Here is a 25121-nt window from a genome sequence, read left to right on the forward strand (position 1 = left end):
GTGAATTAGCCAAATGGGAGCAAAAAAACCAAACCAAAATGAAGATTTTGTTCTGATTGAGCCAGTTTGGCTGAGTTCCTAGCCTGGCATCACCAGTTGAGTATTCAGTTTTCAAGTCACTGGGTGACAGGATGCCTGTTTTCATTACAAGTATGGGCACTAGCTGCATTGTACAATACAAGAACTGTCACATAAAGTGGGCTAGTCTCAGTGAGATAATTCTTGGTTTGCTCTGAAGCAGCATAGTCACAAGAGTGATTGCAAATGGAAGTTGAGATCAGAGCTGAGCAGCAGATCTGTGAGCAAGATGATGCTGTCAACAGAGGATAAATCAAGGTCTCAGTAGGACTAACACTCACTAATGGAGTTTTAGTTGGATGAAGGCAAGCAGTTCAGGAGGTAGGCTAGGAACAAAGTAAAGTTGTTGGTCTTAACAGATCCTGGCCAGCTTAAACACACTAGACTTGACTGAACAAAAGATGTACTGATAGACATTCACTCATGAAAACTTACTATACAGAAGTCAAAGAAACAAAACCCTTATGGATGGTAAAATTTGTCCCTCCATCTTATTTCTGATCACTTCTTCTTAACAATGAACTTACACAGAAACCATTAATAACTCTTTCTATGTAGTTTTCATTAGTAGTCTTCTTTATTAAGGTATTGTCTAGTGTGGGCATCTATAGTGCCAGAAAGTAAATATTTTAGGCTTTGCAAACTACAATACCACCTCTGTTGTATATTTATCATATATATTTTTTACAATCCTTTATTAATATTAAAACAGTTTTCAGCTCTTTGGCAGAATAGCAAACAACAATAAGGCATGGGCTGGATTTAGCCCCATGGCTATAATTTGCTGATCCTCAATCAGGTTATCTATACACTAATAATAAGATAATTTGTGTGTCTCCCCCCCCCCCCCAATGGCATTTAATATTTTCTCATAGCAAATGTAGTTTAGTGGGAGAATGGAGGGTAGGGTGGGGAAGAATCATCATTAGTTGTACCTCATTGAAGATATATCCCCTCACTGTGCACTGATAAGAAAGCCTAAATTCCTAAGTATGATTAAGTAGTGTTTTTTATACTTCAGTCCTTCCGTGGCCATCTAATATTAAAATCTGTAAAGAAAGAGTTGAATTTTAACTTAGCTTAGTTAAAATTTATGACAGAGAACTTAACCTAGACATGAATCAGGAGGGCCTGTGTGGGCAAAGCCATCATCCCCTATGCAATCATGAAAGAAAGAACTGTAGGTAGAACTCTATGATTATAGCAGACCTCTATGGTTGCAACAGTCCTTCCCCTTAACCTTCTATCCTCTCGGTAAAAAGAGCTTCCTGTGTCTTCTTGGCCCTTGCTCATGCACATGGCTTCCATTTCTGCACTACTAGATTGTAATCCTTTCTTTTCCTTGACTAAATCCTTTTGGTGATGAAATGCCTAGTTGACTTTCATTTAAGGACTTTAGTCTCGCTTGCCTCCTTAACTGAGCCCTCTTGTTCAGAGGTATGAATTTGAATCGGAGGGGACAAGTTTGAAAAAGAATGTGGCAATATCTTTGGGACCTGGTAGCCAATTAAATGTGGAGATCAAGGATTGCTTCTAATTCCTGGCTTTGGTGACTATTGTTTTATGACAATATCTGATTTATTGAATCCTTCGGAACAGTCACAATAATTAGATTCAGCTTTTGAAAAACTTTGATGTGGTCAGGAAAAACAAAATCTATGAAAAAGCATTGAAAGAGGGAAGCAGTGCAATGATAGGAATGGACAAGATGACCATTACAGAGTAGAAACCTGAAGGACTAACCACTTCCTCTTTCCTGTGTGTGTATATTTGGAGGTATCAGAGGCATGAATCCATAGTGCCCCCTACTGCCTCACAGAGAGTCTGTGCCAATATGGAACAGCCTAGTATATTGTTACCTCATGGAGAATGTTTTAATGGCAACTTTACTCCAGATGGACTTGGAGCTGTGTGATAGTAGGAAACAGGAAGCATGGCTGAGTGAAAGTGCAGGAAGATGCTCCCATGGGCTCAGGGGAGTGGGGAGGGAGACCAAGCAGAATTTTGGTCTGGTCATTCCTCTATCATTTCTCAGTAGAAGCTGGTAAAAATGTTTATTTTGTGCTGGGTAATTACTTGATCTTGCAAAATGGAATGTGATAGGAATATAAGACAACTAAAGCAATATTCTTCATCCACGGCTAAAGAGAGTTTATGCCAAACCAGGAAGGCAGAACACAAATGCAGCACACCAACACCACTTAGGAATGGAACCATAGGCAAATTAGTTTATTACCAATTGGATATTGGTAATAGCCTTCCTATAGTGAGAATATATCATTCTGTCTGTCTGAGGAGTGGCGAGTAAAGATTACATCAGAATGCAATTGAGGGTTTGTGAGTGTGTGTGTGTGTGTGTGTGTGTGTGTGTATGTGTGTGTATGTGTTCCGTTGCTTTGGAGGGTGATGATTATTAACTTGCAAAGGGGCATCCCAGAAAAATAATTAGGTCCATATTTTTGGGTGTGGGCAAGAGGAGACAAGGAATGCATAGTGAAAAGAAGAGTAAATTCAGACCAAGAATGAACAAGTGGAATTCAAACATAGCAAGAAGAGAGGTTGACTATGCTTCCCCGCAGGCAAAATACTACTACTCTCTTACAAAATGTTTCCATACCAGAAGCCCCGAAGCACCAAGAGCATGGCGGTGTACTGGTCCATTAATGGGGGCTTCTTAATGTTGAGCCAGGCTTTTGCTTGCTTGAGGCCTGATTGCTAAAAGAGTTTGTCTAATTCTTTTCATCTTGATCCCACAGGCTTAGGCAAAGCTGAGCAGCTGGTGTGTATTTTGTTCTCTTGTGTTGGTGAACACTTTAGCTATTAGTCTTTAAAGCCTAAAAACACATGGCAATAGCTCTCAACCAATGTCCTGGAGCTCTCAATCAAGTCAATGTTTTGTTTGGCTGCATTGCAAAGAGATTTAAGGACACTTTGCATGGCATTCTTTCTCTATAATTGCGATGTTAAATGCAGCCCTAGACAAAGTGTAAAACATCCTTGGAGACAGTTTAGTGATGAATTGCCAGGTCTGTCTGACACTAATAGGCTTTGGTGGGATTAGGTTAGTAATAGTTATACATATAATGTGTGATTTGTGGCAATGAAAATGCTAAAAGGGCCAATTACTGCTTCATAATGGACACACCTTTAACTTAATGATACATCTATGCCTTTGCAGGGTTTACAAATATATTTAAATGAAGAGTACTAATCATTGTGGCAATGGCAAGACTAGCTGACAGGGATCATGTGGCAGCTCTGCCTCAGCCAGTGAGGACACAAGTAGCATTATGTAAGCAAACCTGTGTGCCTTGGAGTCAGTTTGCCTGTTTGCTTGGTCCCACCACTTGCTGAACAACTGTGGGCAAGTGACTTAACTATTCTCTGAACCTCAATTTCTTTCTTTTTTACAGCGTAAAATTTTAATATTTAGAATTAGGCAGCTTGACTCAGTTTAGATGATCCCACCTTTGTTGGCAACATCCAGAGTATCATAGTCAGGAGCTAGTAGAACTTATGCCTTCTTCTCTCCATCAGGCCTGATCAAGGTGTTGACCTTGGCTACGTCAATGTCATAGAACTTCTTCACAGCCTTTTTGATCTGGTGCTTTTTGGCCTTAATATCCACAATGAACACAAGTGTTGTCTTCTATCTTCTTCATGGCTGACTTGGTACTCCGGGGGGATTTAATGATGACATAGTGGTCAAGCTTGTTTCTCCTGGGTGTGCTCTTCCGAGGATATTTAGGCTGCCTGTGGAGCATCAGTGTCTTTGGCCATCGGAAGGTGGGTGATGTGCAGATCTTCTTTTTTGTGTGACTGTAGACAGCTTTCAGCACTGCTTTCTTTGCCTTCAAAGCCTTTGCTTTGGCTTTGGCTTTAGCTTTGGCTTTGGGAGGGCCAGAGGGTTCCTTCTTTGCTTTCAGCGCCATCTTTGTGAAAAGAGTTTTGGAGACTTGTTCCCACCTCAATTTCTTCATTATAAAATGGTGTCATACTAGTTAGTATCTATTATGATGGGGCTTGATAGAGATGACATGTAAATCACATGCAAGCACTTACTATAAAGTAAGTGGAATATTAGTTGGATCTGTTACTCTGTTGTACTCAATCTGGAACTTAATGTGGCGATAATGCTTCCCACAAATGTTTTAGAACTTAAAGAGCTAAGTTCTTCTTGGAAAACAGAGTAAAAGTATAATATTTCAGGATAATTAATATATTTTTATTAGAAACCTATTACCCAAACCCTTTTATTTCTGCCCAACACACATTCCATGTGTCTCCAAGCTTTCCTGCTCTACTTCAAGGAACATCTATATTTAGGAGCCCTCAGATTAAGCTGTCTTCACTCTCCTGTCTGGGCTGCCACTCCAAATCCAAACTCAATACCCAAATCTGATATAAACCCCTTTGGTAAAATAAAATCTTTGAGATATATTTTTTTTGGTCAGTTATAAGCTATGGTCATGACTTGTTTAAGATCGCCTAAATAAATGAAGGTCAAATATAAGTTGCAAATAAATTAGACTGTGAGAATTATTTTGGATTATTTAGAATACATGGTCACATCTCATTCATTTCACCATTGAAGCTCAGCGTACATCTACCCGTGGGCAGAGTAGATCCTTACCACAGGACAGCCATTCTTCTGCCTGCATCTGATCTGACTTTAATCTCTTGCTGGTTCTGAATGCTTGAGGAGCTTGACTTTAGCCCTCTTGAAACCTCTTGTCCTGGCAACCCTCTCCCAATAAGCCATGGAATACTCAAATGTTAAGATGCTACTAGAAAGATGAGGAGGAAGCAGAAAAGAGGATTGAAAAGGTTCAGATTCAACCAATTAAAGTAGGACAGCAATAACCCTTGGAGAATATGGTTTCCAGGAGGCCAAGTGAAGAAAGCATATTAAGAATGACAGAGGAGCCAATGCCATCATAGGTTGTTAGTACATAATATTGATAAAAACTAAAAATTGATCATAGGATTTGACAATATTGATCAAGTTAGTTTAGGCATAATTCCATTATCTTTAATTCTTATAAAAATCACTGTAAAGATAACTATTTTTATTATTTTATTCTTTCTTATTTGTTTTATTTTTGAAGGGCACAGAAACTTTAGCATACTGTAGTCAAGAGCAGTGGTGATAATCTGTTATCTGTGCCCATGGAATTATTGTAGGGCAGTATCAGAGAGCTCAGGGATCTCCTGTAGAAATATCCTAAACCTCCCATGCTTGTGAGTTCTGGATAAGTTTGTCTCTTCAGTGTGCTGGATCAATTGACATCACCTTCCAAAGAGAGGGCCAAAGCCTTTTCCCTTATTATTTCTCCAGGTGTCCAAGGTCAAAGATGAGAATGGTATGAGGTCTACTTAATTAATTAATTAATTAGTCAATTAATTATTTTTGGGAGCCTTTTTAATTTATTGAGGTGACATTGGTTAATAAAATGATATGTTTCAGGTGTACAATTCTATAATACATCATCTATATATTATATTGTGTGTTGACCACTCCAAGTCAAGTCTACTTCCATTATCAGTTATTCCCTCCATTTTTTATTCTTTGGCAAACAAATCTTGGGTATATAATCTGCCCATATTCTCATAGATAGAAAGTGGCAGAATTGAGGATTGAATCCAGGTTTGTTTTTTTACCCTAATTCTCATTATCTTTGATACCGAATATTTATATTTTTGTTTCTTTAAATTGTAGATTTTCTTTTCTTATAAAGTTAAATTTCAAAACTCATTATTCATTGTGTTCCACTTTTATGATTTCAAAGTATTAGGAATCTTGTGGAATAATATTTTTAGGAAACCCTTATTTTATCTTGGACTAAAGCTAGACTAAACATGGCCACCTTTAACATTCAGCCCTCTGAACATCCCAGATATTTTGTGGGAAGTAGAATGGGAAGAGGAAAATGTAAAGAGGGAGAAGACTCATGAAACTTCAAGTGAATCCTTTTTCTGCATACAGTTAGCTGGACTTCCTGAAGACACTAAGAAGGTCAACATGTGTCATTCAGTGTTCTAGGCAGACCACAGACAGCTAATGATTCTGGGACTAATGAACTCAAAGTTTCTTGAAGACCTGATTTTGTTTCTATTTTGCTGTAAGCAAGCATATAATGTGCAAACTATCTTCGAGTTCATCTGAACTCTCTCTACTGCCTCTTTAGTTTATCCTAACCATCTTTAAAGAGTAATGTGCATGCAAAGAATGGAACATTTGTGAGCATTTGAGCAAAGCACTAAAGTACTCTAATTCAGACACTAGCATCAAGTTATTCTTTTGAAACTCAATGATTAATGTCATAAAAATGGAACACTCAAATGAGAATGTGCCTATGGCTTTGGAACAATGTGAATAGTACTTCTATGGTAAGGGAATAATGAATATTTTTGTCTGTTCATGGGCCCAGATTGTTGAGTAGACTGAAAAAAAAATGCCATAGATATTAATTTCTTGATAAAAGAACAAGAGGGTAATTGATTTGGCTGACTCATTGTTCTCTATTGCTTTTGTCCAACATAGGACTTCTAATTGTTCATTTTCTTACTGAAGAAAACAAAAACAAAAACTTAGTAGTGTTAGAATATGATGATGGTGCAAAATGATAGGAAAAACAACCTGCAATTAATTGAAATATGCACAAATTGGCTTGCTTCTCACAGATGTCAAATTTACAATTATCCACCAAATAATTTCAGATCAGATGTCTTTCTTTCTATATTTCTTTTGCTTTTTTACAAGCCACAAAAAGATACCTGTCATCACGAGCATCATCAAAACCTGAAGAAAGCCGTACTAAAAATGTGGCACCACAGACATCAACAGTAACTTTTAGGATATTCAAGACTGGAAAGAATCTTTTAAAACTTAACTTCATTTTGAGACATAAGGTAACAGAATTATAGAATTAAAAAATGCTAACAAACAGGGAATTTACCCAAAACCCAAGGTTAATTAAAATAACCTAAGTCATGGTCAGCTTCTAAGTTTTACGGAGCTGTTTTGAATAGTTCTAAAGCAGAGATTTATGCTAAGTCCAAGTGCCTGGTCTATTCAGAGTCCTGTGAGTGTCCAAGACAGCCACAAAAATGCTGAAGAGAGTCCATAGCCTTGAATTTAAAGCCTTCATGACTATATCTATTGTTTATGAATGTGGTTGGAAATTGGAGCTTAAGTCTCAAAGTAACAAAACCTGCCTGATAAAGAAAGTAGCTTCTGAAATGGTAGTACCACAAACATCATGTGGAAGGTTGAAAAGGCTATTGATATACCATTCAATAGATGTTAAGGGCCCTGGCTGGGCAGTTCAGTTGGTTAGAGCATTGAAAGAAAGAACCAAGGTTGAGGATTTGATCCCTAGTCAGGGCACATATAAGAAGCAACCAATGAATGCATAAATAAGTGAAACTACAAATTTCTCTCTCTCTCTCTCTCTCTCTCTCTCTCTCTCTCTCTCTCTCTCTCTCTCTCTCTTCTCTCTCTCCTTTATCCCTCTAAATAAAAACCAATAAATAAAAAATTAAAAAGAATAGATATTAGGTAGTTTATCTGTTAGTGCTTACTGTGTTGGTCTAGGGTGGGTTGAGCAGGTTGTAAAGGCATTAGCTCAAGTAGAACCAGGAATTCATCTACCACCCTGCTGTGAAGTAGCTGCACATCATCTTGGCTCACTCTGACTTTCTCAGTGGTTCTGTTTCCTTATTGGTAAAATGTGAGGAGAGTGATTGCTGTTGCCTCTCCCAGGATTAATGAGGTGGTATTTACAAAGAGCATTGTACTCTTAGGAAGGAATGCTCTGAGACAAGACATTATAGGGCAATAACATTAAGGATGTTTAAAACATGTGCCTCCTGTTACCAAATGGATGCTACGGCTGAACAGTCTTATGTCCCAAATATAAAACAATGCATATGGAACTGCTTATGGGTAACAGATGACAGGCTGAATAAGTGAGATAGTTGATTAGTATACAGAAGGTAATTCATGCTTAAAAAATGCTTTATGCCTGCTATTTCATCCTCAATGCACTGAAGACATACTTGAGAAATCTCATTTAGATAATCACTACCCATTGATGGAAGAAATTAGAATTAGAGGAAAGGGTTGGGTCACTGAGTCGGTTTCCCTGGAGACAACATGGAAGAAGCAATTCCAGGAACAATGCCTGGATCCTCCTGCTGTGCATTAACCCAACTTCATAAACTCTGCAACTATGGCTGCAATAAATGCCAGACTGAGCCCAAGATGGTGATCCTTGGACTCTCTTCACAGTTGCTTGAAATCTTTTATACATGGACCATATTGGAAACTGTCAGTATCCACAAGTGAATGGCAAGGCTCTGTAGTAAGAATGGCACCTGCGAATGTCCCACCTTGCTTGTGCAAATTGCTCAGACACATTTCCATTCATCAGGCAGATAATAAAGCCAGCTGCTTTCCATAGAGCATCTTTTTATGTATTTGGAGGTTCAGGGATTCATTTCATGATCCATTTTCTAAAATTAGTTAACTTTTTCCCCCTAAATAAGATCCTTCAGTGGATTCTCACTGCACTTAGGAAAAAGATTCTATTCCTTTACCACAGACTTAAACCTGAGATGGCCTCAAACCTCCTCTTGGACCAGCCACCCCTTGTTTGCAATGGTGTGCTTCAGGCTCATCCCTACCCTAAGCCTCTGCCTGCTGCTCCTCTAGCTAAAGTGCTCTGCCCCAGCTCTCCAAATTCTGGAACCACACATAGATTCTTACTAGATATGACTTCAGTGGATGAATTAATGGACAACATTCACAATTTAGATCTCCAAATTGTTTATGGATTTTTAATACTACTCACTGTGACTAATTCCACATGGTGATATGTTTGTTCTGAGGAAGTCTTTTGTCTAAAGAGTCATTAAGATAGTTTGGGATCATTCCATTCATCATGGCTAAGCTTTAAGGGCAAGAGAAAACTTGTTGAGTCTGAGATCTAGGGATACAGATATTTTTGGAGTGATTAAACATGAAAAGATTTCTTACTAACTTACTTTTAGTGTTCTAGATAGAAGGTGTCACCAGAGACGAGAGCTCTAATCTCATTCCTCGTCCTTATTAGCAGAAGGTTGGAAGAAGCTCAAGCTTTCTGACTTTATATCCTCATACATTGTCTGCCTGAACGATATATAAAGGGTGTTATGGGGACCAAATGGAATAAAGTGGTTGGAAAAGGCTCTGACACCTTTAATATACTATTTTGTTTAGATTAGATTTAAGGTATTAGATTTTTACATTTGAGGGTCTTGAGTGATATATCTGTTGATTCCTATCTTCCTTGCCAAATGATCACACTTTATGCCTTTCTGTATCTGCAGTTCCTGGTGTGGTAAGTAGTCAATATCTCATGGAATGAGTGAAGACTAATAGTATTTTTAATCTTTCTCTTGATTAACTTTTACCTCCTCATTGTAAGCATTACTGACTGTATTTATTTTTCACTCTCTATCATTTGTAAACTATTGGCCATTAAATAGAATAGTTTCATAGGATCATCTCTCATTTAAGTTAACTTCAGTGTGAATTTCTGTTATTATTGTCACTACATATGATTTGGACTTGGTTTTAAGCATACCTAGAGACTATAAGTGGGAGAGAGCAACTGTTCAATAGACAAAGTGAAATGAATGGACCATGCTGGCTATGGCCTTCTGGGGTGTAGACTCAGAATATTTGAGATTTTTTACTAATAACAACCCCAGCTCACTTCAATTTATGTACTGTAGCCATTGAGGAAACTGAATTCAAGACCTTGGTGAATGACGCTCTACTCTGTTGGGCAATACCTTTATTTTGATATTTGGGTTATTTGTAGATTGTCCTTTTTTGGTATAAGTGAGCAGCGCTGTTTATTTCCATTTTGCAATAAAAAGCTACTGGCTATTTAGTCAGAAACCAAATATTTTCACTTTGAATTGCTTTCTGGACATTTTTCCAGCAGTGCTTGATTTGAAGCTGTGAAACACATTACTCCCTTTCCCGCCTCCCCTTCTCCTATCCCCCTTCCTTCCATTTCCTTTTAGGTGGATCAAAACCAATGTTTCAAAAAATAAAGCCAGTATTGTGTGATTGCTTCTTGACTATATGAAAAAAATCAGAGAAATTGAAATAAGTGCCTATTTTGTCCCAAAATGCAGTCAAGGAAAGTCTCAAGCCAACCAGGTATTTCAGAATATGTTGCCCTAGGTCAGCCTGCCCAGAGGCTGGCATTGAAATATGTCTGGGCTTTGGTATTTTTTATGTAGCTCAAAATGCTATCCTTGGGCACATTTATTGGGCTGCTTAAGAAATATTGTACAATCTGCATGGTGATGAAGTTATGTATGTCTTAGACATGTTCTCCAGTCATAGAATATTCCTTTTACAGACCTTTGGATCCCTTGGGTTGTTTTTAAATTTAACTTTTGATTTTTCCATCTGGGTGCACTCTCCATTTATTTTAATAAAATTTTCCAGTTTGTTTGTTCCCTTATCCACTGAAAACCTCACCTCCAAACCTATGTCCTTTTACACAATAACACACACACACACACACCAAATTTTAGAAACCTGAAATTTAAGAGTTTAATTTCACTTTATAGTGATTTACTATTGGTGACCTGGCTGTACTTTATTTTAGTCATTTCCACCCATTCTTGGTTCAACTAAAGGCATTCAATTTCTAATTGACTCATAGTCTAGGTATTTAGTAGATTTGTATCTTTCCTTTTCATTTTGGTGACATTGCTTAGGTATGCCCTGCCATTCTTGACATAGCTGATAAAAGAAAGCCTTCAAAATACATTTTTCTTTTTAATAACTGCAAGTACAACAGTTGAATAAAAAAAAGAATGAAAGGAAAGTAAAAATTCAATTAAAAAAGAATCAGCATGAACAAAGCAGCAATGAATTGCAAATTTTCAGAAATAGCTTGGGTGTTAATATTATAGATTCCTCAAAAGTAGGTGAACTATTTTCCTTTTTAGTTTTCTGTAGTATCCTTTAACTACAAGATAAAGGATGCTTTGCAGAGGTGAATAAAGCACACTGCTCCATTATTATGGAGGGTTGGCTCAAACTATCAAATATTTTGAGTAGTAGGAAAGCAGTGGATAATTTTATCAGTTTTAAAAATGTTGTCTGAACCTCAGGGACAGATCCAACTGGACCAAACCTGCTTTATCCCTTTAGGATGCCTAATATACATTGGCAAATTATAGGCTTTGAGAATTCCTATAGTAATGAATCCTACGTAATTCGGTATTTTCTACATTTATTAGACTCTTCTCATGCAATAAGAGGTTTATTAGACTCTTCTCATGCAATAAATGGACTTGATGCACATTAGTAGACTCTTCTCATGCAATAAATGGACTTAATGCACAATTTATTTAATGTCTCATAGAAAGTGTCCACAGAACACAGTTAAATTCTAAAAGCAGAGGGTGGGCATTTTGGGTGTTCTATCTCTGCCATGCGATCAGCAGGAAAGATAGAATCGGGAGAAGTAGAGTCTGTGGCTTCCAGCTGGAACCTAGGGGTGAAAGCACAAGAGTCTGTGCTCACAGAGAGAGCAAGACAGAGGGACAGAAAGCAAGCATGCAGGAAGGCTCATCCTCAGGTAGGCCATGCTTTCCAACTTGGTTGGATATTCGAATCATACAGTTATTTTATCTTGCCTTAACAATAATTGACTGAATTTCTATTTCAACATATATGGAGAAAAACAAACATTCCTGAGTGATTAATTCAATAATTACTCAGCATATCCCTGGTAAGTATTTATAATCATATTGAAAAAAACAGATTCAAATTATTTGTCATTGTTTTCAAGTGAAGCCACAGCAATTAAGTTTCCTATTAGTTACACACACAAAGAGACACACAGATACATACCACTCTCACTCACATATCTGTTTTTCATTCTGTATAATTAAGGATCATTGAGAACCTGTTCTTCATAAGACAGCTGCCATGCAGATGTTCCAGAATTCTATTAAATGCTTTACACATTAATGTTGGCTTATAGGAGTCTGAAGCTCTCACCCCAACCCCAAGCTCTTTAACTCCTGATTCCTCTTTGATTTACTTTCAAACTGAGTGATTAAGAGGCAATATGAAAACCACATGTACAATGCCCACTGAGTTTTCTTTTCATACATTAATATAATGGGGGAAAGCCAATGTAGAGATACTGGGCCAACCAGTGGTTTACTTTGAAGCTTACCGGGGACAGTAGGGCAGTTTGCCAGTATGTGAATCATTTTTGAGGAGTTAGATCGAAAAAAAAAATACAGAGTGTCAGAGCCTGGCTGGCATCTCCTGGGCTTGGATGTCCAAAATTCAGTGTCCAAAGCAATTTTCATTCCTTATCCATTTTACATTTTGTGTCACTCTTCTCTTCCAAAAGTCCTCAAAATGGAAAGGCATGTGCTCTGTGTGACCACAGTTGTAAACTTTCACATTTTAAAAATGGAATTGTCAAGTTGCCTCAAATTTAGATTTCATTTGGAGATTCACTGATCACTAGTTTAAATCACTGGTAGCGAAGTATTTTATGTCCTTCACCCTTTCTAAGGATGTCCAGTAATTTCACTTCACTTCTAATTACTGTTTTTTCTTAATCTTCCAGAGTCCCCATAAGAATAATGGTCTATAATTTTACCCTGCTTGGAGGCAGTGAAGGAAAGGTCAAAAAGGTTTCTTTGGTGAGAGTGGGTATGAGAAATGGACTTGATGCACAAGTGGCCTAGACTTTCTACCAGCTAAGATGTTAAACTTTTCAGGGTGATATAAGGGCTTATGGCAAGCCTGTGGTCTTCTGAATTTCCACATGGAAGCATGGAGTGCTCCTGATGGCAGTCCAGTAGTCCCCTCTTATTCACAGTTTCACTTATTTAAAGTATTTCTATTGAATTTTATTGATGGTTAGAGAGAGAAGAAGGAGAGGGAGAGAAAGAGAAACATTGATGTTAGAGTGGAACATCGACCTGCGGCCTCCTGCACACCCCCTCCACGGGATCCAGCCTACAACTCGGGCATGTGCCCTGATCAGAAATCAAACCAGCACCTTTTTGGTTGTATGGAACCAACTGAGTCACACTGGCCAGGGCCACAGTTTCACTTTTTCCAGCTTTAGTTACCCAAGGTCAATCACCGTACAAAAATATTAAATGGAAAATTCTAGAAATAAATAATTTGTAAGTTTTAAATTGTGCATTTTTCTGAGTAGCGTGATGAAATCTCACACTGCCTTGCTTTATCCTGCCACCCAGGTCATGAGTCATCCCTTTGTCCACATCTCTGTGCCGAATATGCTAACCATCCTTAGTCAGTTAGTAGCCTACTCCATTATCAGATCCACTGTCTCAGTATCACAGTGCTTGTGTTCAAGTAACCCTTATTTTACTTAATAATGGCCCCAAAGCCCAAGTAGTGATGCTGGCAATTTGGTACGTGGAAGAGAAGCTGTAACGTGCTTCCTTTAAGTGAAAGAGAGTGAGTACAGTACAGTAAGATATTTTGAAAGAGACCACATTCACCTAACTTTTATTGTAGAATATTGTTATAATTATTCTCTTCTTATAATTAATTGTAAATCTCTTAATTTGCCTAATTTATAAATTCAGCTTTATTCATAGCAATATATGCATAGGAAAACACATAATACAGGAGGTCTCTGAATAATGTCTTCTCATTCAACATTGTTTTGTTATAATGTTAAAGAGAGGGGAAAAAATCGATGCTGGGCTTGGGCCACTGTCTGTGTAGAATCTGCATGTTCTCCCCATGTCTGCATGGGTTGTCTCTGGGTACTCCAGTTCCTTTCACATCCTAAAAGCGTGCATGTGGGGAAACTGGCATGGTGTAAGTGTGGGTGTGTGAGTGAATATGAGGGCACCCTGCTATGGAAGGGCATGCTGTCTAGAGTGGATCCCAGCTGGTCCTCTGAGTTGCCCAGATAGGCTTTGGCCACTTGAAACCCTGAAGTGAAATAGGTAGGTTAGAAAATAAGTATCCTACTTGATTTTATTAATTATATATATATATATATATATATATATATATATATATATATATGAATGATCTTATATTTATTTAAATGTTTAATATTAGAAGTGTTTTGGTGTCTTTATTTAGAAGTTTTGTGATATTTTTTGTGACCAGAAATATGCCATAGAAAATTAACTATTGTTTGCATCTATTAGCTTGTAGTAAATTTGGCTTAATTACACATTATTTTACTTGAAGTCATAGTTTCTAAGAATCTATCAACAATGTCAAGTGAGGACATACTGTATATATAGGGGTTGGTACTACAATTTCAGGCATTCTTGGGGATCTTAAAACATATCCCCCATGGACAAGGCAGACTACTGTATTTCATGAAAAGTATGATAAATGTTTATACTCCAAACTCAGAACCTAGCAAAAAATTTGAGCGTGATAAGGCAAGGAAAAACATGTATGCCATTTCATCTACGATGTTCTGCCCTTCTGACGGACCTAAGTCCATGAAAGAGTAGAACCACTTTATTTTGCCTTCCACTGCTATCTTCCTCCTGCTGTTGCTCTTCAAAGGTTCTGGGAGGAATGTCTAAACCTGGTTTAAAAAAAAAACAAACCCCAGTATAGTACATATGCTTCTGCCTTTTATTTTCATAATATTTCCTAAGATTTCCAAAAGGGAATATCTTGGAACAGTGTGTCAAATAGCTTCATGTTTGTTTTTTTAGTGTCTTAAATGCTGAATGCAGCTTGGGTTGGTTCAGGAAATATGTTTAGTACTATTTAATTAGAAACCAGTGTGGTGAGCCTTTCCAACATAATTGTCTAGAAGAAGATTTAGAACTAGACAATCATGTTTGCAGAGCTGGGGTGTCTTTCAAAAAGGAAGCATAAAGCCAGGTTTTGTTTCTATTTAAGTACCAGGGCAAAGCTCTGGCCTCACACAAATAAGTTGTGACAAGTCCATTTCTGGCTGTGTATTGGATCCCAGAGTATCATTTCCCCTTGTATTTCATGATCTGTCACTCCAGGGTTGAAATCACTCATTCTAGTACCATCTTAGATGTCAGTTTCCATAATAGACCATCTGAATTCCAGCATTAGTTTTCTTTTCCTGGGGAGTAAAACACAAAATCATTTGTTTGACCCTCTTGAGTTGTCAGTTCATCAGTAGGCTAGGCTCTGTGCATTGGCTCAGTTCAGCAAATAGTTTTGCCACTGAGCACAGAGTTGGACCCCTTTCTGCAGGGAGCACAGGGGAGGATCCAAGTCAGGGCATATGGGGAATGATTTCTCTTGCCATCTGCCTTTTACATAGGATCATGTAACAACCAGACGCACAGGCCTTGTCATTTACCCTGTCAGCTTTAAATAGAGTAGATTTTAGAAAAAATGTATAGTTAAATCCAAACAAAGCAAAGAGCGTGTGTTTTCTCGTCTTTACATCTTTTTTTAATAGGCTTTAAAATATTTCTTTCATTGTTTGCTTGTTTGTTTGTTTTTTGTTTTAGTCTAAAACCTCCTAAGATCTTTTCACTTTGAAAATTTCCATAGCTCACTTTGTAGCAACAGAGTCTCCTTATATGTTTATTCCTTTTTATTTTATTTTATTTATTTATTTATTTATTTATTTTAAATATATTTTATTGATTTTTTACAGAGAGGAAGGGAGAGAAATAGAGATAGGGAGCTAGAAATATCGATGAGAGAGAAACACCGATCAGCTGCCTCCTGCACACCCCCTACTGGGGATGTGCCCACAACCAATGTACATGCCCTTGACCGGAATCGAACCTGGGACCTTTCAGTCTGCAGGCTGACGCTCTATCCACTGAGCCAAACCGGTTTTGGCTGTTTATTCCTTTTTAATGACTAAAAAGTAAACAATAAAAATCTTTTTCCCTTGCGCAGTTTAAATTCATTATTCTGTCAAACTTATATTTTTACCATTTTCACTAGATTCATTTAAATTAATTCTTAAAGGTTTGGAATAAAATTAACATGCATATGTTAGATGTCATGTCTATATATAAATGTATTTGACTGTTTTGACTAAATATATGAAACTACTTAGTAAATGGAATGAAAGTTTGGCACTCTCTTAAACAGTTATTTGGGGGTATATATCATGTTCAGTTATTTGGGTGAAACCTCTGTTTTTTTGCTAGGTGTTTTGTTTCATAAATAAATGAACTAAATATAGAACTAAGGAAGAAATTCAATTGAAGAGCTACAGTTTTTGTGTGTGATTTTTTTGTTTTGTTTTGTTTTGTTTTTTTCAATGACTAGGAAACATGATGTGAGAATTTTTTTCTGAACTCAGTTCTTCTCATTTGTATTTTGTTTTCTTCAGGATGCTTAACACATTGATCTGGTAGATATTCTACTGATTGATACTTCACTTGGTATTCATAGATTTCTTTGAAATTCATTCTCATTGTGACAAAGTGACTTCTGGTGGTAACTGACAGTGAAAGAATGAATCATACAGATAGTCTTTAGCTTCTACCTTCATGTATTTTAATGTATAAGCATTAGAAGAACCATAGAAAACAAGAGTGAGTGGGGAATACTGGATAGATTTTGCCTGCTGCTGCCTCTGTAGAGTATCACACAGGTGGTGGCCCTTTTGGCCGGGATTTTAAGTGAGGCTTCACTTGTCAATGGAGTAAACTTCAGGATATCTTCTCAGAAATCACAGACCAATAGTATCTTTTTAACTTGCTGTTCCTTGAGAAGTTGTAGAAGAGAATATAGAAGAATATGCTGACTTTGAAATGGAAAAGAGGCCAGTCTTTATATCAGCACCTTAGGAATTAACCTTTGTAGGTTGTCAGGAGCTCAGTAGCCATATGCTTAATGATATTAAGGACTTTATGAGTTACAAAAATTAAAGGCAGGTCTGAAGTCAATGTGTATCCATCCTTCTCTGGATTATAAGACTCTTGGGAAAAGGATTTGTGCTTTGTTGCCTCTGAATCCAGCAAGGTGCTTACAAATGCAATAATAATAGACCTGTTAATAGCAGCAGCTGACAAGTATTGAGTGTTTGCTATAAACCCAGCAATATACCAAGCACTTTATATACTTAATCTTATTTCATCTTGATTATGATTCTACCATTATTATTAATATTTACACATTATAGGTAAAGAAATTGAGGCTTCAATGTGATATAACTTGCCCAAAGTCACACAGCTGGTGTATAGGTAGAATAGTGGTCCCAAAAGGGTACATCTGAGTTCTAATTTTCGATGCTTGTAAATGTGACTTTATTTAGAAATAGGGTCTTTGCAGAAGTTAAGAATCTTGAAATGAGGTCAGTTTTTAAAAAATATATATTTTATTGATTTTTTACAGAGAGGAAGGGAGAGAGATAGAGAGCCAGAAACGTCAATGAGAGAGAAACATCGACCAGCTGCCTCTTGCACACCCCCTACCGGGGAAGTGCCCGCAACCAAGGTACATGCCCTTGATTGGAATCGAACCTGGGACCTTTCAGTCCGCAGACTGATGCTCTACCACTGAGCCAAACCGGTTTTGGCAAAATGAGGTCAGTTTTAAACCCAGTGTAGGCCCTGTGAAGATGGAGACAGCAATTAGAGTGATGCCTAAGCTAAGGAATGACCAAGACTGCTTGTCACCACCAGAAGCTAAAAGAGAGGGCTGGGATGGATGCTCCCTCAAGGGCTCCAGAAGATTATCCCTGCCAACACTTTGATTTCAAACTTCTGGCCTCCAGAACTGTGAGAAAATAATACATGTTGTTTGAACTCACTCTGTTTATGGACATTTATTACAGTACCCGTAGAAAACTAATATAAATAGTAAATGATGGAGCAAACATTAAAAACCAAATACCAAAGCCCATGTTTTGAGCCCTCTTCTTTATATTCCTTATATTGCCTAAGCCAAAGTTGTGTGCATAATAAATGTGGCTGGGCTTAGCTTATTTGAAAGAAGCAGATGGATGAATTTTGATTCTTTTCATTTCCTTGGAAAAAATTGTACTGAAAGAATACATGTGGAGTAAAAATAATTGTATCTTTTGGTGATAACCACTTGGAACAACTATTAGCCTGATCACATAAAATTTCCCTTTAGTTCAAATAGATAGCAGGCAATTATAACCCCCGTGATCTAATATTTTAAATTAACTGATCAGACATATGGTAACAATATCCTAGAGTGATAAGGGTATGAATTTAATGAATACAACTTACAGCCTCCAGTTGGCCACTGACACAGTCCCAATACAGAATGCTCCCCAGAACATCTCTCTGGCAGCATTCCTTCTCCTCGCTTATTTTCTTTCTTCCACAGAGTTGGTTATTTTAGTTTATAACTCATTTGTATCTATCGCAAACACTGAAGAAATATCAAGGCGTGCAGTAAGTTAATAGTGAAGTGTGCATGGGGTAGAAAGAGGGAGGGTAGAATCTCAGAAGAGAGGGCAAGTGTAGAGGGGAAAGAATTACCAGGAAAATGGCCAAAGAAAAAACACATTTTACTTGTGGCTTATTTGATAAAATAGTTGACTGGAGCTATTTTTTTCTGTCATGAGTGATTAATCTGAATTTTAAAGGACTTGGAGCAGATACATGGTTTTCTTCCCTTCTCAATTTACATTAGATTTTGTTTTTGGTAAAAAGCATTCTTTTCCCATGCCTTTTGTCAACACCATCCAGTGGCTGCAAATGTCAAGGAGAATGGTCATGCCACAACTCTGTAATCCATGAGGTGCTGGTGATGCCTAGCTAGAATGAAGTCTCTAAAATCTTATTCTTCTAACACCAGTGGCTTTTTAAAAGTTGCTTTCATGAAATGGGAGGCCATTTGTATCACTTTTCCCTCCCACAAAGCAATTTTGTATCCTTTTTGAAACATTTATTCATCATTGGGACTTCATAAATTGGCACTATTTTTCAGATGAGGAGTTGTAGCAGGAAGAATTTAAGCGACCTGCCCAAGATCACATGAGATCACAAGATCTCAGAGAACCCTGGACCCTACAGGTCATTCCATGCCAGTCTAAGTCTGGTGCCATTGCTGACAGCCAGCTTTAGAAATGCTTCAAGGGTCACATACTATAGTAGACTAAAAGTACAGGGAAGGAAAATGGATTAAATATCCATTTTGTGCCAGGAGAATTATATGTGTCTGGTTATAGAAAAATGCCCTGGAGCTGCCATGGTTTAACTCTCCTTGGGGAAAGATACACTGGAGAATTAAAAAATATATCCTGTTGACATTGTTAAATTCTAAACCTTCCTCTGCTTATACCAGCAATGTTCCAAATGCTAAATATGAGCAATTTAGGCATAGATTCATAAGACAAAATGAATCCACTAATATACAGATATCCATTTTCCCAGCTGTTAAAGTGCAGATTTCCAAGAACTAAACTAAAATTAAAGATTGCCAGCAACTGTTTCCAACCAACTGTGTCTTAGTACTTGAACTTAAGAAGGATGTGGTTAAAAAACTGTAGAAATATTTGTTTTATCATTGCAGAAAAATGACTCCTTAGAGACATAGATAAAATAAGTTTATTCATTTTAACTACCTGCATCTTTGTCTTCCCCATTTTAACAACATTTTCTTTGATTAAAATTTTGAATCACAACACAGAGTCAAACAACCCAATTAAAAATGGGCAAAAGACCTGAACAGATACTTCTCCAAAGAGGACATACAGATGGCCAATAGACATATGAAAAGACACTCATCATCACTAATCACCAGAGAAATGCAAATTAAAACCACAATGAGATATCATCCCACACCTGTCAGAATGATGGTTATCAGAAAATCCACAAACAACAAATGTTGGTGAGGATGTGGAGAAAGGAGAACCCTCATGCACTGCTGGTAGGAATGCAGATTAATGCAGCCACTATGGAAAGCGGTATGGAGTTACCTCAAAAATTAAAAATGGAACTGCTTTATGACTGTGATTCCACTACTGGGAATTTATCTGAAGAAACCTGAAACACTAATTTGAAAGCATATATGTACCCCTATGCTTATTGCATCATTATTTACAATAGCCAAGATTTGGAAGTTGCCCAAATGTCCATCAGTAGATGAGTTAATAAAAAAGCCTTGGTACATTTACACAATGGAATACTACTCAACCATAAAAAGAAAAGTTTACCCTTTTTGACAGCATGGATGAACCTGGAGAACATTATGCTAAGTGAAATAAGCCTGTCAGAAAAAGACAAGTGCCATATAATTTTATTTATATCTGGAATTTAGTGAACAAAGTTAACCTTCAAGCAAAATAGAGACAGATTTATTGACAGAGATGGGTGGGGTGTTAGAAGGAAGAGTGGAGGGATTGAGCAAAAAAATAAAAAAAATAAAAATACTCATAGAATGGACAAAAGTGTGGTAGTTGTGAGGGAAATGAGGGTGGGTGGGAGAGGGTATAGAGGGGATAAATGGTAATGGGGGAAAAGGAAGGGAGGCAGTAGGAAGTAAAGCAGGCTAAGTTGCTAGTAGATTGTGAATCTTACAGTTTGCATTCTCTGTACACCAATCACCTTTCAGAATGATGCAACTCTGCTCAGGATCCCTGTTTGAAAGAATTCTCTTCTCTCCACTATCACACCAGCTACTGCAGACCTAATGTTACTAGTAATATGCCTTGTCCTCTTCAGAAGACAGCTATGCTGGCAGGTAACAAAAGTCTCTTGTACCTTTTACATGGGTTCTTGCTTAGGGTTGCAACTTATAAGTATTTGAATAACTCTAAACAGTCCATGGCAACAGAGTTTCTTCCTGGGTGGTTTCAAGAAAAACTCATTCTTTGCCATTATCCTAGAAAATTGGAGTGTGTAAGCAGGATTGGAAAAGAGAGTTTTGGTTTTCTACCTGGAAAAAGCCCCCAAATTACCTTACTGCTACCAAATTAGCCATCTGGTCATTTTTTTTTTTTTTTTTTTTTACCTTGAGGACAAAATCATTGAAGGTTAAAAATTGAATTAAATCAGTGTAACATTCTAAAAACTATTTTAAGAAAAAATTGTATTTTGTCTCTAGGGAAGGTACATCTCAGATTTGGTGTTTGGCCATGATATCTTCTAGACTTAATCTTTATACACGAATCATTACAGAACCAGCAACCACACAAATAAGAATAACATCTCTCATGAACCAATTCCATGGAAAATGTTGCTTTAGTCTTCACTTTTAGGAATTCCAATGTATTAGCTGTTTGATAAAATTTCTGGGGAAAGTAAGGATCTTGGCGACATGAGTGAGGGGGAGATGGTGGCAGGTTGGTCTCTGCTTTTTGCACTCTGAGTCTTGCATAACCCTACATTTTTTAAATTCAGCATAATTCAAGTATTGTTTGTGGTGTTTATCCTCTTGGTGCTGTTTCTTTTAGGTGTTTTGGAGTCTGCTTTTGTGAAGAATTGATTTGGGAGCAGGAGTTGGTTTGATGCTTATAGGAAGAGTTCATCATGGGGGGGAAGGTGCAGAGTGTAGGACACTTCTCTCTGTCATAGCCAGGGGACTAAAATGAAACAACCATCCCTAAATTGATATCCTTCAATTTAGGCAGTGTTAGAGTCCTGCCTTTGGTTTCTGAGATGTGGAGTGGAATCTCTGTTTGATTTCCATAGCTATGGGTAATTCTCAGGGCTTTATATTTTGATCTCTGCAACATCCCCCCCTACAACATGAGAAGAAAGTCAGTTCAGGAGACATGAAAAAAGTGTTTCCTTAGAAAATTCTGGATGTGAAATAAAAAAGAGAAGTGCTGGACTAGAGGTGTTTTTTAAAAATCTTCTTGGACAAAAGGTAGCTTAGAGCCAAAATAATTTGACTAACCCAAGTCTTACTTCAATCTGTCCTATTTTATCTGGGACACTTAGAAACATTTAGGGATTTTTGTTGGAGAAAAGGAAACATAGATATGAAATTAATTAGCTATAAGAAATAGAGGGACAAATAATACATTTCACTGAGTGCAGAGAAGCAAACACAATTTAGTCTAATTGTGGGGATTAAGGGAGATGTCTAGAGAGGAGGTGGCATTTAAGTCAGACAAAATATTTTAATACATTGAGAACTAAAGGAGGGAGAACATTTCTAGCTGAGGGAATAGCATAAAAACCAGCACAGAAGCATGAGCAAATTTTCTGCTTTGGAATGCTCATTTCCCAGGGACATTACTACAAGTGGAATAACTCCAAGGATGCCCTCATCATACCTTACCTCACAGCAAAATATGCTGCATGTGCATCAAATCAGCTTCTGAAATGCAAAACCAGGTGCAGATCACTGTCTCAGGATGATACTTTGAATTCCTCAGACATCACACAACATAGGCATTGACTGAAAATGAACAGATCCCTGGGAGGGGAACAAAGCTGCTATCATTCTTTGTGCTGTTATATAAGTAGACTTTTCAGATTACTTGGAATCTTAGAATATTCTTTTTCTTTTATTCTAAATATAATTCACAAAGCTTGAAAATGAAAATTTCGTAGGATCTATTCCATATGGAGAGAAGACACCCTTTTTGATTAATGGTGACTGTAACTTATCACTACTTTGAATTTCAGCTCTGGGGAAACCAAACCTTCTGCACTTGGTAACATTTCACTTATAGCAGGTTAAGCATTGATCTATATTAAACAGAGTTGTTCTGAAGCAAGCATGGCCTTTAACAGCCTCTCTTGCTTTATGGTTCTGCAACAGAAAAAATCAGGAATCACTTTAGCAGCAAATGAGAAATCTACCTTATGGAATCCAGATGTCATTCTCATTTTACATGAATCCATCTAAACAAGATTTTTGCGGGTACGTTCATCACTTGTCTGTTATCTTTTCAGAGGCACAATATCTTTCTTGAAGGTCTTCCAAAATTAGCAAATTTGAATTGAGGGAAGAGGAGGAGGAGGAGGATTGAGAAGTTTTGGGTTAACTACTTAACTATGTCAAGATATGTGTATTACATTCTGGATATAGGAGAGAATTGAATGCAGCAGCAAAGAAGGAAGATGGAAGAGTATAGAAAATGTGTGCCCACAGATATGAATGCAAAAAAGTGACCACTTGCTTGCCCCAGGTGATAAAATCTGAGAAGGAAAAGTTCATCTGAAAGGCAAATGAAAACAAGCATATGATTATGGGTTTGGGTTCCATTTTCCTCTAGAGATAAGGGACTTACAGGAAAATCTTAGCTATCTCATGTAGTATGGAATGAGATCTTTGGGTTAACTGAAGTTCACATACTTGTAGAAAACCACTCTGAAAGGGTTGAAATAACTCAAATATATTTGCCACAATCGCAAAGCTGTCCTTACTGAATCTTTCTTTGGTAATTCAAAAGCAGTTTAGGCTGATGATAATCATATCTTTCATATATTGCATTTTCCTGGAGTCACCATTAGGAGCATTAAGATGGTTATAGTTTCAAAATAAGCACATACTTTTTAAATCTTTATTGTTGAAAGAATTACATAGCCCCGCCCCCTCCAATATACCCTTTCAGCCTGCACCTGTCCTCCCTCTTCCAGGCCCTCATCACCACATTGTCTATATCCATAGGTCATGTATATATGCATACAAGTTCATTGGCTCATCTATTCTCACCTACCTTCCCCTGCCTTCCCTCTGAGGTTCAACAGTCTGTTCATGCTTCTATGAGTTTGGGTCTATTTTTGATCATCAGTTTATGTTATTCATTAATTCCACATGAGTGAAATCATGTGATACTTATCTTTCTCTGACTGGCCTGTTTTCTCAGCATAATACTCTCCAGGCCCTTCCATGCCATTGCAATTGATAAGAGTTCTTTCTTTTTTATTGTGTAGAATTGTAGTGTAAATGTAACATAGTTTTGTTTGTTTGTTTTTTATCCACTCATCTGCTGATAGACACTTAGGCTGTTTCCAAGTCTTAGTAATTATAAATTGCACTGATATGAACATAGGGGTGCATATATTCTTTCTGATGAGTGTTTCAGGTTTCCAGTCTCCAGGTGTCCTCTGCCCTTCTTTGTTTTGCGTTGTCTCCCCAGCTGTGCCCAATTTGTTAATTCTGGGTGGATGTTCTCCAGTTTAGTTGTATTTCCAGTCTGGCTCCAGGATGAGATGCATGACATGTCTGCCTATTTGGCCGCCATTTTTTCTTCCCAAACATATACTTTTTGATAGAGATTTTTCAAGAGGGTATAGTTTCATTGATGTGAAATGTAAAGACAACTTGAATTCAGTAAGTACTGGCTTTATATGAACTTTAAACTTCACTAGTCATCTCTCAATTTTTGAATAAATGTCCACCACTGCTTCATGCCTAAGAGAGAAAATATTACCTCATTGACTCATAAATGAAAGATATTTAAAATACTTCAAGTGGTATGCAACAAAGCTAAAAGAAATAAAAAATGTTTCAGAATTTTTTTACTTATTGACTCAAAGAATTAACCACAAAAATATATTATCTCTAAAAAGTTATGGTATTAAATTTGTTTAGTATCATATAGTATGCAAAGCATTGTCATTTATATTTATTTATTGATTTTTATATCAACTCTTCCTGACCCATTTCATAGATAAGACTTGGTGAGGTTAATGATGCAACCAAAACTAAGCTGCTAGTAAATGGCCAAAATGTGACTTAAACAGATATTCTAATTGCAAAAACCATTCTTTTCCTACTAAAGCAGATGCTTCTATTTTGAGTCTTCATTTCTTCAAAGCTTTTTAGCTGAGATTTGCAAAATTTCAAAAAGAACGTTTTCAATAGAAAATATCTTGAGGCAAGTTTAAGGACTCATGGGGCCTCCATCCTATTTCAGATATGGTTTTGGTTTTAAATTTTCTTCTTCTCTTTTGTTACCTCCTCTTCCTTCTTTTCTTCACCTTTTTTCACTTCTTCCATCACCATCTTAATCCTCATCATCAAACTCAGTTTGCAAAGGGGGCAGAGGTTGTCTGTGATACAAGGGAGTAATCATTTGATGCTACCTTCATCTTTCTTT

General features: G+C 37.2%; 1 long non-coding RNA gene across 1 annotated transcript in view; it reads left to right on the plus strand.

Annotated features, from left to right (window-relative positions):
- LOC311626100 overlaps positions 1 to 25121 on the plus strand; it is a 152190-nt gene that overhangs the window by 55703 nt on the left and 71366 nt on the right. The gene's annotated exons all lie outside the window — the stretch shown is intronic.

Source organism: Pipistrellus hanaki (genome assembly GCF_964339955.1).
Source record: "Pipistrellus hanaki genome assembly, chromosome: 1".
Lineage (NCBI taxonomy): Eukaryota > Metazoa > Chordata > Mammalia > Chiroptera > Vespertilionidae > Pipistrellus > Pipistrellus hanaki.